Source organism: Micromesistius poutassou (genome assembly GCF_964030765.1).
Source record: "Micromesistius poutassou genome assembly, chromosome: 11".
NCBI classification, from domain to species: domain Eukaryota; kingdom Metazoa; phylum Chordata; class Actinopteri; order Gadiformes; family Gadidae; genus Micromesistius; species Micromesistius poutassou.
In genome coordinates, this window is record NC_140281.1 from 13,917,206 (window position 1) to 13,922,588 (window position 5,383).

The 5,383-nt window shown below is 43.3% G+C and overlaps 1 long non-coding RNA gene across 1 annotated transcript; it reads left to right on the forward strand.

The window, feature by feature from the left end:
• Positions 1 to 272: 272 nt before the first annotated feature.
• Positions 273 to 3,798, forward strand: LOC311355889. The gene is made up of 4 exons (XR_014637546.1): positions 273 to 1,411; positions 1,527 to 1,607; positions 1,709 to 1,862; positions 2,027 to 3,798. It is a non-coding gene; the product is annotated as an uncharacterized lncRNA (long non-coding RNA).
• Positions 3,799 to 5,383: the final 1,585 nt, after the last annotated feature.

Sequence of the window (5,383 nt, forward strand, 5' to 3'; positions counted from 1 at the left end):
AAAATGCGCCAGATTGATACCAGTCATTACTATTGTAATGTACATCTTGGTCTCTCCTTAAAACAACGTACATCGAAACAACTTTAGTCAATGCAGCCTCCTATGTCAGTGTTTGCTTTACGAATACTATAGCATATCGGTTTATCAAAATTGTTAAGTGGGGGCGTGTGTGTGTGTTGTCATGTAGGCTATAGACTGTTTGTCTTGGATTGCATTACCCCGAATATTGACGGGTATTTTGCACGCTGGGTAAAAGCTTCGCAATAAACACTACCATCAAAACGTGGGATAACTAATGTATGCGCTGCTGTTCATAGACTAGCTCCAGCGCTCGTTGCTGTGTTGCTAAATGATAGCAACTTTCCACTCATTATCCTTTGACCATGCATTTAATATTTACATATATAATATGCGGACGCGCTGTGGGTGTGAAGGATTTGTATATGTCCAGATAGGAGTTATGAGGAAGGGGGGTTATGTGTTTTGTTAATTCTGAGTTGCTTTCCCGCAGATAGTAGAGGAAGTTCATTAAGTGAAGGGTGCAAGGCCGTGTGTCTGTTTTCTCGGATGGGGAAGAGGAGGGGGTAAAGTGGACCATCCAGAGTTTGTATAATGTTTTATTGGGTGGTCTGCTGTCTATGACCCGGCAGTGCCCTGACAGACCTGATGGCTGGGTGTAGGACTGTGTGTGTGTGTGTGTGTGTGTGTGTGTGTGTGTGTGTGTGTGTGTGTGTGTGTGTGTGTGTGTGAAGGATTTGCAGGTGTCCAGATAGGAGTTATGAGGAAGGGGGGTTATGTGTTTGTTAATTCGGAGTTGCTTTCCCGCAGATAGTAGAGGAAGTTCATCAAGTGAAGGGTGCAAGGCCGTGTGTCTGTTTTCTCGGATGGGGAAGAGGAGGGGGTAAAGTGGACCATCCAGAGTTTGTATAATGTTTTATTGTGGGTCAGCGATTTTACCAGATACCGATGGATGATCAGGGGTTGTGAGATGATCAAGGTTGGGCGTAGGCCTAGGGGTGAAGGATTTGCATATGTCCAGGGGGGGGTGGGTGGTGATCAATGAATCTGATACGTTGAGGGGTGTCGACTGGGTGTGGGGTTATAAAAAAAACAAACCCATAGATCAGGATTTGTTAGGCAACTGATTCCCTGTCCATACCCAAGAGAAGACAACCACCTCTGCAGCTCTTTTTATTTTCGCCAGTCGTACTGAGACAAACACAGCCCACTACAACATGCTGATCAGCAGTGAGTATCTCCTAATACCTTCTCTATTTCAGTTATATTAGACCTATGACATTGTGTAACTGTTTTTTTTTTTTTTTATATTTGTTTTGATGAAAAAGTGGGTTATTAGGTATTTCAACAGATGCACAGGGACATGTGTTCCATTATCCAGACCCACCACTGTGTATGTATATAACCCTACCCTTTTAATCATTAAGGTTGAATTATTACTATTATTATTATTACTACTTATATGTAGACCCTGGAGGTAAACAATCAATGTCTATGTTATGTGTTAGGTCTGTTTGACACTGTGTCGACGAGGATAACTCAAAGCCCAGCTCTTATTGATCTGACCAATGGGGAGGGTCCATCTAGAGGTAAGGTATCAAAATATTATTATGGTATTCTGATGTATTATCTAATTGCTATTCGTCACATTTCTTATTCTATGCTTTCTTTTCTTTTTCTTTTTTCATAGCACCTCTACCCACAGCACCACAGGAGTGTGTTATAAAACCTGATGATGTCACTGATTTAAGGCCTGAGAGGAAAACTCAAAGCCTGTTATCAGGGGAGACCATAAAGCTGGTCATAGCTGAGACCAAAGAGGGGTGAAGCCGAGAGGAGAGCGTGTGAGTATATTGTGACTGAAGGAGGGGTCCTAGCTGTGCAACCGGGTGATGATATAGGCCTACCAAACGGTCGGTAGTTGTAAATACTGATGTACATACACATTAGCGCTAGATATCACGTTATTGATCATTATTGATTGTTAATTTTCTTTTCTTTTAATTAGGTACCGCAGACATGGCCCCTGAAGACCGGCCGGAGAGAACATATGCGGAGGTGACTGATGCAGATTGCGACTTCCTGATTAACGGTGATCCGGGGGACGACCAGTTCATGCGCCTGGATGCCCCACAGCGTGCAGTAGAGCCATCGGTGGACAGGAGCGATCTCACCCCCTCGTCAGACCTGCAGAATACTGCAGAAGAGGTGTCGACCAAGGCCAACGCTCCATCTACCTCTAAAACCCCCTTTGAACAATCCGCCTGAGGTGAGCCGTGGTGACGACACAGCCCGGTCCGCGGCGGTATAACCACACACACAGACGATGAACCTTCTACCGTTGTACCTGTGGCTGGCATAAAAACAGGGTCAGAACAAGATGTCTATGCTATTCGCATTCTGAAACTCGAACGTAAAGTTAAAATCCACGATATAATAGCTCGCAGACGTTACAAGATCGAAGCCCTTAAAGTTAAAATCAACGATATAACAGCTCGCCAACGTTACAGGGTCGAAGCCCTACGGGAGAAGGCTGTGCGGGAAAACTATGCTAAATGCTTGTCTAAGGTGATGAATGTGGCGGATGAGGTTAAAGCGCATGATAAAACTCTAGGTGACCACTCCAAAGCTATCGATAGAATGCTTACATTGCTCGTGGGCCTAAATAAAAAAGTTTCAGAAGCTCAAGAGACGCAAGAGGATGTAGCCTTAGTCAACTTTGGGGATTGTCTTTTGTAAAATCGTGTCTTTTTAAAATCACGTATTCATCTTTTATTTTTATATCTTTGATTTTTTTTTTGTTATGTTTTTTTTTTTGTGTGACGTTGTATATTCGTTTTGGTAAATACATATGTAATCAATCAATAAACATGAGCCCCAGAAAAAGAAAATGCAAGTCTATTAATGGCAATGTCAAGAGGAGATGTAGATCCAGCAGTGGTAGTAGTAGTAGCACTAGTACGGACACATGTTTTGATCAGCTGATGAATGAGTTTGCTAACGATACAGGCATGGTGGCGGAATTGTCAGATGCCTGGGGTGATGAGGATGACGATGATGATGTGTTTGATGATACTATAGACGTGTGTGATACAGATCTTGATGAATTGTTAAATAGTACTGAATTCAATTCTATAGAGAGGACTGTGTGCGGGGTATTAGAGGATCTAGACAGAGGGGGTGAGATAGAAGGTTTCTTTGGCCAGGGGGGTAATGACGATGATGTCGTAGTGGTTGTACAGAGTGTAAATGAAGGGTCGTCTATTCAGCGTGGTGGTGGTGGGGGTGGGGCCTGTACAGGTGATGGTGTACAGGATGGTGCCGATGCTGATGGAACAACGGTGGGGGTAGATGAGGTGTTGGGCGTCCGGGGTAGCGCTGATGGAGGCAGTAGTGGTGATGGTAGTGGTGGGGGTGGTGATGATGATGATGGTGGCCCCGAGTGTGGAGGGGCAGTCAGCGCTAATGATGAGACGAGGATAAGACACTATCCCTACTTTAACGGCTTCGAGGTTAGGCGCTCTGTTGATCTAAGGACTATCCCTATCGATAATTTAGAAGAGATACCTAATTTTATCAGGGAGAGGTTGACAGGCGTCATAACAGAGTGCTCTCAAAGAACCGTCCGAGGCAGTGTTTTAAACGTGGTCCTGCGGGGTCCGTCGTTGGCCAGTGATATCCAGGCTGTACTCACGACTGGTGACGATTACAATGATGATACGTTTCTAGAGCAGATTTCGCAAGTTATACAAAGTAATGACGCTAGCTTGACTGATGATGCATTAGAGTTTGTTGTCACAGGCATTCACAATAAAAACGGAGGCGTCCGGTTAAAGTTAAAAAGCGTCCCCTATGGTGATATCATAAGCAGGAAAAGATTGAGTCTATACACCCCCTCCAACACTCATGACAATCTATGTTTTTCGCTATAGCTCATTATCTAAAAGAGGGGGTGTCGGAGGATGATACAGTGTCGGGGGGTGATACAGTGTCGGAGGATGATACAGTGTCTGAAGAGGCTAAATTGTTGGTTGCCCAGGCTTTACACATTAGCTTAGGATTTGATCACAATCATCCAGTTGGCTTTGCTGATGTTTCTGCGTTTGTAATAAAACATGTTATTGGCTAAAATAAATACTGTTGGGGTCATAAAGGTTTTTTCACCACAAAGGATCCACCCATCAGAGGGCTAAGAAGAGACTCCTGGTTAAAAACACATCAGTTGTATGGTAAGATGGCTACTGGTCAGAAGTCGGTTGTTGGAGAGATGTTTGACCCCAGACTTCAGCACCCGTTCAGTATGGTAGTGTCTGGCCCCTCCAACAGCGGAAAAACCTATTTTGTCAAAACAATCGTTGAAAACGTTGGTCGTCTATTTTCGGAAGATATTGAAAACATAGTCTATATTTATTCATGCTGGCAACCGATATATGATGAATTGTTAAAGATAAGGAGTATTAACTTTGTGGAAGGGATTCCCAAATCTCTTTGCGACGATTCAATATTACCGGTCAATACTAGAAATCTTCTCATTATTGATGACTTGATGAATGATGCGTGCAATAATATAGAGGTTCAGCATGTTTTTACAAAATATGTACACCATCGTAACCTTAGCTGTATGTATCTGGTGCAAAATTTGTTTATGCAAGGTAAAACCAGCAGAACAATAAGCTTAAATACAAATTACATGGTCTTGTTTAAGAACCCACGTGACAAATATCAGATTTTGTTGATAGCCAGACAGATGTTTCCGTGTAAGACAAAGTATTTTCTAGAGTCCTTTAACGACGCTACTAGCATACCCTATGGGTATTTGCTTGTCGACTTTAAAGCCACGACCCCCGACAATATGAGACTTAGAACAGCTATTTTATCAGACCGTCAAGTCGTCTACACCCAGAGAGCAAAGTGACTAGCTAGAGGCCATGTCGGAGCGTATACGCAGAAATCGAGACCGCCTAAAGCTGTTATATAAATCACCGCCTGCTCTGCGTAAAGTTATTCTACGGACAGCCAACAACGATTTTATCAACTCGCTGTGTGAAATAGCGTTGAATATTTTACAAGGCAAGATACCAATGACCCCCAGTCAGCACAAAAGATTGCAGAAACAAAAAAAGGACATTAGGTTACTGGCTAATAAGTCTGTGGTGATTTCTAAAAAGAAGAAGAGACTCATCAATCAGACCGGTGGATTTCTGTTGCCTTTACTGTCTGTAGCCATACCTTTGATTACCAGTCTTTTCTCCAGAGGTGGTTGATTGAAATCGTAATGGAGCACACTCACAAGATGTATCTAGTTCCTCAGCATCAACTCGATGCCTTAAAGCAGCCCCATCCTAGGGAATCGGTTAGACAGACG